Genomic DNA, 13,841 nt, shown 5'->3' on the forward strand with positions numbered 1-13,841 from the left:
AATGACAGCCCATCGGCTACAAAAAGAATCCAAAATTTATTTGCCTTTCCCTTAGTAGTCTTTCAGGACATCAAAAATTAAAAAGAAACAAGCTAGGACGAGGGTCAAACTGAAAGTTTTTAGAAAATCAAAAACTGAGCATTCTACTATAATATTAGTTTTATTATATCTTTTCAAAATAGTATCCCTTTACGTCAATACATCGCTGCATCCGATGGAACCATTGGGAGAAGCACCTTGCCCACTCTTCCTTAGGTGTCTCTTCGACGGCCCTTTCAAACGCAGCGACTGCTTCCTCAGCGTTCAAAAAGCGTTTACCGCTATATACCTGTGGCGACATCTCTACGCCACTCGTCACAACATCAAATCAAACAACGAATGTCAATCATCGCGAAGAAATTGACGCGCTCAACCAATAGCAGCGAAGAACCCAAATCGCGATTTCAGAGATTTCACGGATTGGAGCTATATATACAACCTCCGACACAACATCGTTGGAGCCGCGGTTCCCCAGGCATAACACCTAGCCTGGCGGAAGATCTTCCCTTTGGTGGCGGTCGAGCCGAATCATTGCTCCCGCTACATTGGTGACCCCGACGTGATTGGAAGCAACCTCCTTCATCATCAACTCCAATCCTCAGCATCACTCCTCACTCTGCAAGCAGTCTCACAGCAAGCCAGCAACTGGGTATCGCAGCAGGTCCATCGCAGCCGACTCACCGAGCTTCCTGGTCCTGTCTCCACCCGCACTCACTCTCATCGACTTCAGCGACCGACGCATCTACCGCAGTCCACGCCTGGATATCTTCGACGGCCGCTCTTCTCTCCAGCGTGGCAGCTCTGCACGACTCCTACGGGCGCCAACAAGTCGACTTCGCTCTCTACTGTCTCGACTCACCGCAGACTACGAGCAACGCAACGGCTCACTCCTGACTCACTAGGACTTCGAGCAACTTCCGACTCACTGGAAGACAACTGGCACTTGCAAGCTACTGAAGCACAGATTGCACAGCAAGATCAAGACTTCAGACCTCCGGTCTTGGGGGGGAGTACTGTGGCGACATCTCTACGCCACTCGTCACAACATCAAATCAAACAACGAATGTCAATCATCGCGAAGAAATTGACGCGCTCAACCAATAGCAGCGAAGAACCCAAATCGCGATTTCAGAGATTTCACGGATTGGAGCTATATATACAACCTCCGACACAACATCGTTGGAGCCGCGGTTCCCCAGGCATAACACCTAGCCTGGCGGAAGATCTTCCCTTTGGTGGCGGTCGAGCCGAATCATCGCTCCCGCTACATACCTATTTCCTTTTTATATACCTATATCTAAGCTCAAGCTAAAATAATTCAGACTTGTGCCCATTTTTTCCAGAATCCATCTACCATTCAAATTGCGCGACATTCAATTGATCACAATATGCCAAAAATATGGCATTAAAATAAACACTTGTGTTCGCTAACGTCTTTTCTCACAGGTATCGTGTTAAACAATGCTCTTTAGAAGCTGCGACCCTCTCTCTAAAATAATGGAGCTCCCCAAATGACTGTTATTACGGCACAATACCGCTGATGATCAAGGACCCTTACTAGGTGATTACATTCATTCTTAGAAAATTTATCAAATCTGACACGAATTTGGTATATTTTCTAAGTTACGTTTTTTGTGTTTATTTCTTTGGCTTATGATTTTAATTGATGATAAGTATTACTTGTTTTAGTTTGACATCTGCGATAGCTTGTCACAACATATTGGTTGAATATTCTTGGTTAAAAATATTTTTTCACGATAATGATAATTAGTCACTAATACCATATCTAATAGTGATAATTTCTAGAAACTAGTTTTTATAATTTTCATATGTTTATTTAAAAAAATTTAAAAGTATACATATTTATTATCGTCATTCTCAGGATCGCAGTCAAAGGGATCCTCTCCTTATGGAAGTAACCGGGACTAATGAAGGATAAAGAAAAAGGTAGTTTATTAAAAAAAAAAATATTAGTTTAAAATAAGTATATATTAAACTCATTATATTAAAAATTCTTACCGCCATAAATTCAGAAAACCGTTTCCATTTCCATTATTGTGATGGCAACCACGTCTCGGACAGGATGTCAAAACGTCTGAAATGTTCAGAGCAAAAAGTGGCGCGAGCGCAGTTAAATAAAGCAATGCAATGCGCACCACCCCTGGCGCAGCACAAAGCCGGAATCCTACACCGAACGGAAGTGCGGACCCCCTCGACGATACCATTTTCTTACACTCTCCGACTTTTCAATAAAACACTAAAGAGGGCTAATGCTGCATTTTTGAAATCGGCGCGAGACATTGAAGTCAAGTCGCGACGCCATTGTTCAAGAGTATAATTATCGATGGTTTTATTGTTGCGCACGATTGCAAAGAATATGTTGTTCTGTTCCCCTGACTTTTGACTCGGAGCGTATTGCGCAAACTCAATGGAGGACGGTTAAAAATTCTCACGAGGCGACGCGTCAATGCGACTGCGAAATTACGATTGTGACGATAAAAGAAATTAATAAGGACAAAAGTTAAGTACTTACCACTAGACTACTGGCTTAAGGTAGCCAAGAATAATATTGCAAGCTTGACTGAAGGCGGCATATAGCAGTTTTCAACATCTAGGAATAGACAAAATCGCCACAGTTGATAACTTGTTCTTAACTTATTTATTAGAACTATTCAATGACTTTGTACTTCTATACTACGAGCAGAAATAAATTTAAGAAAATATTCAAATTAAGTCAACATTGCATTTTGACCAGTAAGTAAGATCACTAATCTAAATAATTTCAATAGTTGACTCACTGCTACGTAATGATCAATTTGGTACCTAATAAAATTGAACCATCCAAATAACATATACATGGAAGCAAAGCTTTAAGTGCAGTGACAAGAAATAATCAAGCAGCGATACTTGGGAGTCAAGAGGGCAATTCCATATGTTCATTTGTTCTGTATCCCCTAACTTTTGTCGCGTCACGTGCTACAAGGAATCCAATACCTCCCTCCGATTATGAACTTCATCACAGCACTTAAATTCTCAATGATCCTCGATTACACTACATACTTCAGTTTGGCTTGTGCTATTTTTTATTGCTAAATGATTTATGATAGACGAGTTATGAAGGTGATATTGGAACATACATATATAAGCTTCGTACTCAAACATTTTGGTTATATTTTTATTTTTTGATAAGTATAGTAGGAATTTATAAAAACTCAAGGCTAAAGTATTAAAAATTAAAAAAAATGTTCCATTTGTTTCTCATTGATAAAAATGTAAAAAAAATAATTAGACTTCAATAAGCTAACAAACAATTTATTTAAATATAAGTACCTAACTAGGCACATAAGTGCGCATTATTTATATTGTAGAACTTGTTTAAACTTCTGGGTAATATCTTTTTTTGTGCATGCATGTTTTCGTGGTCGAACTTCGACTTTACCAGTAAACGAATCATTGATCGTATTCTGATTGTAGTTAAATCATAACGTGGCGGCTGCAAAAAAATACCACCAACCATGTTAGCTGAATGAATTTATAAGTCTTTTTTCAACAAGTATAATTTGTTTGATTTGTAAAGAGTGAATGGTTTGTACGTCTGTATTAGTCTGGGCTTGTAGCTCGCGACCCATTGTCTGGGGCTCGCGGGTGTCCTCGGTTCCCTGCTATTTTCTCCGCAGGGTTCTGCTAAAGACCCGCCATGTTCGTTCTGGAGTCACCGAATGTGTCGTTAAAACTGTCAGCCCTCAATGGACTCTTGCCCTTTGACGTTCAATGCTGTTGTTAAATAATATATCATTCATCGCTAGTCAACGTCGAACCATCGTGAATCAGATGTAAATTTTATTATTACAATTACAGGGTGTTTTACTTACCAACAGCTGGAGGCAGGTCGGTCTTTGTGTCGTTAAAATAAGAAAGATCGATTTACCTCATCAATGCCATTAAATAAAAGAAATGTAATTATTGAAAATCTAGTGTTTTTACACACTAGATTTTCAATAATTACATACATACATAAAATCACGCCTCTTTCCCGGAGGGGTAGGCAGAGACTGCATTATTAATAGATAATTACATTTCATTTCAAGACAATAAAGAATTTATTATTTATTATTATTATTATTTATTTATCATAATAGCAGAAAAAATCGTTAATTGTACATTTTTCTACTACTACATAGTCCACGAAATAAGCTTAAAACGTATCACCGAAGTTTTTTATTTCTTTTCGATGTAAAAGTAAGCTAGCTTTGAAGATAACATTGAATAACTCGTCTAAAATCCAATAGATTCTCACAGTTTCTTTGATTGTGTCTCGGTACATTGAACTTTGTTCTTTGGCGGAAAATTCTCTGAGTGAGCACGGACAATGACAATCACCTGGTGTTTTCGTCCTGTCCACGACTAATTGGTGCGGACGTGGCGCGGCGGGGATCGATTTCCAAGAAATTAGGGTACGCTAGGTAAGTTTCCACTGAATGTTACATGCTATAAACGTTAGATGTCTCCATCCAAGAGATACCTTGCTCTGAATTTGGAACGTTATCAGTGATTAGGTTAAGAGCACCCTCAATCGACCGACCACCTTTCATAAGAGTGGTGAATGTGGATGCAGCGAAAGAAGTCTGTCTGTCTGAATACCCATTTGGGAGAAAAGCGTGATTGACCTTTGTATAGGTAAGATGTGGAATTATGGGATGTTTACTTTGCTATATATTGGGATGTTTACTTTGCTATTTCACTTTCTAATCAAATTTTATGTAAACTGTGCTAAACTTTATGCAGACTCGTAGAGGTCTTACTTATACAGGGATAATCTCACCGTATAATTCATTGATCAATAAATAATTCTTGATGGAAGTATAATATACGGAACCTCAAATACAGCAAAACTTCTTTACTTAGGCATATTTTTAAATGGAGCGTGGTGTCTTTCATCACGTCTGCATCGAAACGTTGCAAAGATCCCGAAAACTTTTTTTAATTACAATTTTACAAATTTTAGTGAATTTTTATTTTATATTTATTACAGTAACGCAACTTATAAACGTTAGAAGACGCGATATCAATGAGATCTACACTAAAAAACTTAATAACTATTATAAACCGAAAAATGCCGATCAATATTCACTAATAAACCCAAACCTGCTTTTTAATATTTCTTAGACAATCACTTACATCAGCAGATGTAAGTTTCCAACAATTTTTGAGAAACTACTTTTCTGGTTTGAATAAACACGTTTATTAATTCCATACATTACAGGTTTGTCATTTATATACAGAATTTAAATATTAAATTACGTTTGTCTCATACTGGGTTAGGGTTGTAAATAACTTTAGTTTTTTCGTCCATACGAAATGTGGCCGACAAAAGCCCGGGACGATTTGTCAGCGGGAAGCCTCCCGTCCCGGACCATTGCATAAATAAATACCTACTACAAACATAAAAGCATACATTTGAATACGAAACGAATGTGTTATATCCAAAATTAATTTATTTCCGAACGACGAACGTTGACACTTATAAAATTGTTTCTCGAAAACAGGTGAATGTAAAAATTTATTGATTTTATTACATTTTCTTTAGATGACGATGGAGCATTTTTATAGAATAAAATTATATATTAAAAAGAGAACTGATATTGATGGTAAGTTATATGAATATGAAAATAGGAATTATTTATAATATTTGTCCAGCAAATTACAAGATTTTTTCTTATTCTCTTATAGAAGCAGAAAAACCGTACGAACTTACATGGCTGTGTCTAATAGATTTACTAATAGCTGCTTAGTGACACTTGCTAATATGAACCGTATTAACCTACCATTAGTATTCCTTTACTTAATTAATTATAATTTATTACATTAGAAGTATCAAGTGTGTAGGTATGGTCCGTCCATCTGGTGATAAAAATTTGCACATTTATCCGTAGATGGCACAAGGACGGTAGTTTCTAGTTTTTTTTTTATCTTGAAGCATATTGATTTATCCTAAAAAAAAATTATAACCTTTTAATAGGCATAAAAATAAAGACAAACATACAAAAATATTTGAAAATGAATTGCCATGCGAAACATATTGCAGGAATTAATTAAATTTATGAAACGTCACACACAATCACAAATCACAGATAATTTCATTTATTCGGCGATGATCCTGAATTATTAGGCTGGTTTACATCCATATGAAATCAGATTAATTCATCTTGTATAGTTCCGATATTCTAGGTTAAATTTTAGTTTCACTAAAACTATAAAACTTATCCAAGGATTTGTTGCTAATCAATTAACTAGTGAATTGACAGTGAAAAAGACATCAACGCATTGAATTTAAATATAATTTAACCAATAAATTTTACATTTAACAAAACCTATTTTTATCTGAAGCAATATTAAATGAAAGATCAGATTATTTTCTCGGACGACGAATATAACAGTAGGTACTTAATAAAAAGGTATAAATTTATAGAGCAGACTAGGATCTATTAAGGCGCGACAAATTGTACGATTAATCTTATAGCTTATTGTCTTAACTATCGCTTTATTGTCGACAGCAACATAAATAAAACGTAATGGCTACTTGAAAACTACCATGTTTTCTAGAAAAATACACGATACCTACTGGTATTATTAATTGAATTGCCCGGAAACGGAAAATTCCGTTAAATTTACGTAACGTTAAATATTCTTACCTATATACCTATATCTGAATTTCGGAAAAGCAATCTGGGGAAGGAACATGCAAATTTCAACTCTAGACATAGCAGTCTGGTCTGTGCGTTATTCATATGTCAGTCAATCAATTCGTCAGTGTCTCCTTTTATCTATTTTAGAAGAGTTTCGCGTGGCAGAATTTTGATCCATCGTTTGAGTTAATACTCCTCTTGACTAATATAATTCAGTTCACATCTAAAATATGTTTATCCAATCTTCGGATGATAGTTTGCGAGGGGCGATAATTGCTTCAATAAATAGTAGTTCCTCGCAATTTATTACAGCCTGGCCATATTTTACCGTCGGGAGGTCTTTATGTAAGAGCATGCTTTTACATAGATAGGTATTATAACTGCAATAAACGTTTTATGTGAGAATGAAGTGCTTACACTGCTGAAGTAAATTAAATCGCCACGATTGCTACCTTTTATATCGTAAGTATATCTCTATAAGTATAGGTGAATTCCGTGTGGTTCTTGGGCATTTTAGAATAGTACCACTCTATCTTTTTCCCAGGGGTGTGCGACTAAGAGCTAGGCTTATAAGCTTGGGATTCTACTTGTAGGCGATGGGCAAGCAACCTGTCACTATTGATTTGCATCTCCTTTCAGTCTTATAAAGACTGTCTCTGTTGGCTCTGTAAGGGATATACCTAGAAGTAATTATATGTATGCATGTAAGTATGTATTACTTTCTGGAGGACGAGAGCTGCGCGAGTCTTTTAGTGTACAATACATACATACATATGGTCACGTCTATATCCCTTGCGGGGTAGACAGACCCAACAGTCTTGAAAAGACTGAATGGCCACGTTCAGCTATTTGGCTTAATGATAGAATTGAGATTCAAATAGTGACAGGTTGCTAGCCTATCGCCTAAAAAAGAATCCCAAGTTTGTAAGCCTATCCCTTAGTCTTGTTAATTGTTCAATATTTTCCGATAATAACTAAGTACAAATTACTAAGCATAGATTTAGCTTTTCATGGGATAAATTAAGCCGATTAAGTTAGCTTCAAAATAAGTAAGTGTCTCTATACGAAAATCAAGACCAATGATAATTTTATATTTCAAAGAAAAGATCATTGTTAGGTATGCGTCTTCTTTTCCTAGAAAAATTTGATATAAAACTTTATACATAAAAATTCTTGTAGCTAATTAAATTATTGTTGAAGTGAATTACTGAGCACATAACATATATACTTAAGTATGTAGCCCTGTATATATATAGCGATGGGCGGAGGGGCGTGGCGCGGCGCCCCTCCCAAGTATTGCGAGCGAGACTGGTTACACATTAAATTATGGTTTTGTATGTTGCCATAGTAAAGTTTAATGTAGGTATCTAAAGAGTAAAATGGCTGTTACAACAATTTTGTTATATCTTGGTATCTATATTAAAAGTTAACTAACTTGAAATTACATAATGCTACTAAGTTGTCAATAAATACCTAATGCATTACAACGAAAGAGGCTTAATCAGAAACGGAAAGTTAATATGTTTTGCTATAAGATTACCTGTAGGATAGGGAAGTAGGTACTAAGTAAAATCAATAGATATAAGTATTATTTCTAATGTACTACGCAAAAATATAATTAACTCACACTTAATATGTAACTTAATAAATAGATTGATAGGAATTAAAAAACTTAAGTACCTAAACCTACAAACTTACTTACTGTATTGCACTCACACATAAGTACCTATAAACTTTAACTGCACCTTTTAAAGTCTTACCTACCTTACATTCAAAACCACCTTACAATAAAAATTATGTGGGATCAAATTAAACGATTGACACTATAATGTGAGTCTAATCGCACATCTCAACTGTAATGATCTTTGTGGTCGGCTCCCCCATTCATCTGGAGTGGCGGCGCGTGCTGCCCCGGGCGCAGGGCGCTAGTGACGTCCCACCACGGCGCAAGAACCATGTAAATAATCACGCCTTTATCCCTTGCGTGGTTGACGGAGCCAACAGTCTTGTAAAAAATTAAAATCCACGTTCAACTGTACGGCTCAATGGTGAAATCGAGATTCAAATAGTGACAGGTAAGTACCTAAGTATCTAGCAAATTGTTTACAAGAATCCCATGTTTTAGAGCCTTAGTTTACTTTACTACATCCATGGAAAAGATATAGTGATCCTATTCCAAAGTGCAGGGAACCACGAGGCAAAAAAAACATCAATGGTAACATACCTAGTTACTTACATTAAATCTAAAACTAAGATTACCTACCTATGCATGGTGTTGCCAGTTGCTGCTATGCTGTAAACAACCAGCTCTGAGGTCTTCAATTGGTGTCCTTGTGAACGTCCTTCTTATTTGCCGCAATGCTCTTGGCAGAGCGGTCGTGGCCACAAACTTTCCTCACAATCTCTCTTTGTCAGGCTGTCTGTATCTACATATCTAAACTATCACATTAATGGTATTATAAGTAAACTGTTGACACAGCATTTTAATCTAATGTCAACTGTAATGATCCTTGTGGCCGCTGCCCCCATCAGCTGAAGTGACGGCGCGTGGCGTGTGCTACCCTGGGTGCGGGCGCTAGTGAGGCCCACCGCGGCGCGGGGACCGCATTGACCCTGCAAACTGCACTCCCAACAGTGGCGCGACGAATTATTATTTTCCGATATCGAACTCGATGAGTTGTCTAGTTTCATTCATTCACTAGAATAACTCTGAATTTAATTTCGTTAAAAATTAATGGTTTTTCAATTTATTGCGCCAGTTTCGCATAGGTTACTTGACATATTTCTAAAATAGTGCTCCTGGTTTATTCAAATAGGCTACAGTATAAGTCCGTCTCGTGCATTGGCATTAAAATGTTATAAAATTATAGCCAGAAAAAAATTATTAGATAAGTACTTATATTCTTATTGAAATAAAAATCTTTTTGAAAAAAGGTTTTTATTTTATCAAAACCAGAAGTTATTTTTGAAATGTAAGTACATATTATACTATTTTTTTATATTCTATTTCGTGAATGCAAAATAAACATGGTAAATTTATAACCATCTCAAATTACTACAGGTGCCACTTTTTACAAAAATTATGACACAAATAGCAATTAACGCTTATTACATAAACCACTATAAATCATTGAGAACTTCCTTACAGCGTGGAACAAAAACGAACCCTAGAAAGTTTACTGTGTCCATAAATCAGCCGAAAAAAAAGAAATCCAAAACAAACAACCAGATTTTAGAGCCCAGTGAAATAAAAAACTGAAGACAATGTCTGTGAAATATTCATTGCATTGCTGGAATTTTACAATGTGTCAGTTTAACATTCGTCACGCATAAATAGAATGTAACGTCGAATGTAAGATGTGAGTATTTACAATACTAACCTAACGTGAACAATGTCTGCGCCCAACAATTTGTTTAAAAAACATCACTTTATCAGGAATAATGGACGAAATCGCAAGGCCACCGTGACTGGACAACTAGGGCAGCGTCTTCATCAATAAATCACTTTTAAATGGCAAACAGACAACAAAGACGCTTCCATAAAAACAGACATATACTAACCAAAGACTGGCTGAAATCTTTATTTGTATAATAGCTTGATACCATCATCATTTTGACATATTTCCCCTGATGCGCGATTCCCCGGGGAAAGCCCGGGGTTCTTTTAAATTTTTATAGTTACTAGGTATATTCCTTCTAACAGTGGTGAAGGCGTGGCAGATTTAGGTAGTGGTGATTTCTGTTATCCGATAAGAGCGAATACAGACCAAATTGAATCTTTACCTACACATTCTGGGTTTTTAATATCTTAGTGGTAGACGACAATTGTAGACATACGAGCACCTTGGACCTTTATGTCAATTAGGTACAACGTGTATCTTTATATAGATATTTATATAATATTTAATATACCTAAGTGATTTATTCATAATTTTATTCAGATTAAAAGATTTCTGTAGGTGCCACACACAGAAACATTACGATGAACCAGGATTAGGTAGGCCTGAGAATGGATTGATTATTTATTTTTTTGATCTGTGAGCGGAGTGAAGCAGACAGTTCATTATACGCGGACAGACGATTGATGCTATCTCAATCATTTGGACCACGATCTGTAGATAATTATGACGATTTTCTTTTTTGTCTAATAAATTTTAGTTGAATCAACTAACCTTAACTGAATAGCGGACTTATATTTTTTCTTGAGAAAGAAAATAATTGCAATGAAAGTTTTCAACAAAAGTAGTTAGTAAACAGTACTTATATGGTTGTAAGTACTGATTTTGTCTTGGTACGATTTTTTGGCGACATTACATCACAAATCAGTACAACCAATCACGCGACTCTATCAGTTAAAAATAGCGAATAGTCTAAATTGCGCAAACAAAGATTTCATGGATTGGAGCATATATACAACCTCCGACACAACATCGTCGGAGCCGCGGTTCCCCAGGCATAACACCTGGCCTGGCGGAAGATTTTGGTGGCGGTGAAGCTGTAAACATCGCTCCCGCTACAAAATCATTAACAGGTAATTAGTACACACAGACTTACAAATTTTATCTCAATAATGTAAGTACTTAACTATCGATGCATGTCTAGTTTTTTTTTTTTGTTTGCGTAGGTACTTACCACCTAATAGTAGATACCTTCCTGAAGAGAGATGGTCTATTATTCTTTGTAACAAATAAACTGACTGTTGGCTCTGTCTACCCCGCAAGGGACATAGACGTAATGATATGTATGTATGTAAATAAACTTCATAACTTCAACCAATTCTGATTAATCATCTGGTTTTCATTTTTAAATCGGAATATTATATTTAGATTTCTTTGGATTGAAAGATAGATTAAATATATTTTTGATATTCACTAATTATAGGTAATTAGTGTAAGAAAAAATATATTTAGGGAATAAATTTTACCTATAATTATACATATATTATAAATTTATTCCCTACCGGCAATATCCCTTACAATGTTAACATTATAACCGCATTGACCGATCCCGCATGAAACATAATAAGTTAACGATCTGCTCATCTACTCTATCAACGAGCAATTAATAAAAATTACCTCGTACATAAAAGTATTAACTTCCAACGGCGCGCGCCGATCGGATCAACTTCCTCGGTGATAATAAATTAATTGTTTTATTATGTCACAAACGAGTCGCGATAAAAAACCGACAAATTATTTCGGAATTGAGACATCCCGCTATCTCTTTTATTAGACACGGGAACTTAACAAATATTAGCCGTCATAAGATAAAACCTATCCAGAAATCAAAATGGCTGCGTAGCCGTTCTTTCTTGATCACAGCGTGAGCTTTATGCTAATGAGATCCAAAAACAAACATTGTTACAAGTCAAATGTGTAACATACAATAAAAATAAATTAAATAATAAAGGGAATCGTTAAAATGGAAGAAATGTCCGTAATTTATCCACGAGTCACCTTTTAGGCATTCCGCGGATGCCAGCGCGGCGGGGCCCCGGCCGCTCTAGACGCGATCTCCAAATAAAAAGGCGCCACAAAAAGACGCATTCAATAAGCCGTTGGCCATTACTGGCCGTAATCGATGAGATAAATTAATAATAATGAAATCTGAAAGACATGAGATGAACATAGGCGCCCATTGGTATTTGACAAGAGCAAGCGAGCGACGAGCGCACTAGGGACCGAGATGAACATTGAAGAATCGAGATAGTAATCATGTTCTTTATCATTAGGTACATGTCTGTATGATCTGTTTTATCTATCTATTAAAACCTCATCTACGAGGTGTTAGCACTGTCTGCTAAGTCACAGTTATAAATAATCTTAGTTCATTTATTCAGATTGATTTATATGGGAGTTATATTTTGATTTACGATGAAAATCTGTTAATCTGATAAACTGGCTAATTAGCCTTCGTTACGCAAATACTGAACGTGAAATTGAAACAAATTGGTTTCATAGAGACTCAAAAATATATGGGCCACGTTTTTCTGAAAACCCTAAGGGAACGGGAATTTCTGTTTAACGCAGGCAGACAGTTATGCAATAAATAGTTTCGAGTTTGAGTCAGAGCTGCTGGCAAAAGTATCTAAGAATAAATGCAAGTAGATAATTTGATGATAACAACACTTTTCGTAGATTACTTATATTTGTGATAATGATATACTTCAGTCCACTGGGGTGCTCCCAAATTATGGCATCAGCTTATTTATTTTCAAAAGTCATCATCACTTGAAAAACTAAGAGATAGGTACATAGATGGAACAGAAGACGCAGACACAAGTGAGCTGTATCTGTCGTAAAGGTTATAAGTCCAATAGATAAAGTAAAAAATTGCAACTTCATATACCACGCAGTGAACCGATTTGGACTAGAAGTCCATTTCTTTAGGTACTGAAAAAAACGTTAACAATATTGATAAATATTTTTTTGAACAATCATCGAAAATGGATTCAATTTTGCAGCAGGAGCGATGATTCGACTCGAAGATCTTCCGCCAGGCTAGGTGTCATGCCTGGGGAATTGCGGCTCCGAAGATGCTGTATCGAAGGTTGTATATTTGCTCCATTCCGAGAAATCTTTACTTGCGCGATGTAGCATATGCGCTGTGATTGGTTGAGCACATCGTGTGATTGGCTGATGTGACTTATGACGAAGAGTAAGCGCCACAATATACCTATAACATTTAAAGTTAGTATAGTATCATCACTACATAGCATAAAGCAAAGTCGCTTCCCGCGTCTCTATGTATGTATGCTTATATCTTTAAAACTACACAACGGATTTCGATGCGGTTTTTATAAGATTTCTAATATGAAGTCGCAAATAAACACATTTTTGCGCTTACATTGCAAATGCTAGCTGAACTCTACAGATTCTTCTCTCTGAATAAATTTTTATCCTTTACTTCTTACGAGAAAGAACTTGTTTACGAAGCGATTTTAAAAATAACCTTAAATAATTTTGTGTTTAATATGGAATAATACAGCATGTAATTTTAATGAATATTTTTGAAGATATGGCAGATTTACAAAGTAGACATGGCGGTTGCTGCGGCACCGACTGGACGGCGGCGTGGCGCCCCACGCGCCACGGGCGGGGCGTCCCTATAAATCTG

This window comes from Amyelois transitella, chromosome 4 (assembly GCF_032362555.1).
Source record: "Amyelois transitella isolate CPQ chromosome 4, ilAmyTran1.1, whole genome shotgun sequence".
Classification (NCBI taxonomy): Eukaryota; Metazoa; Arthropoda; class Insecta; order Lepidoptera; family Pyralidae; genus Amyelois; species Amyelois transitella.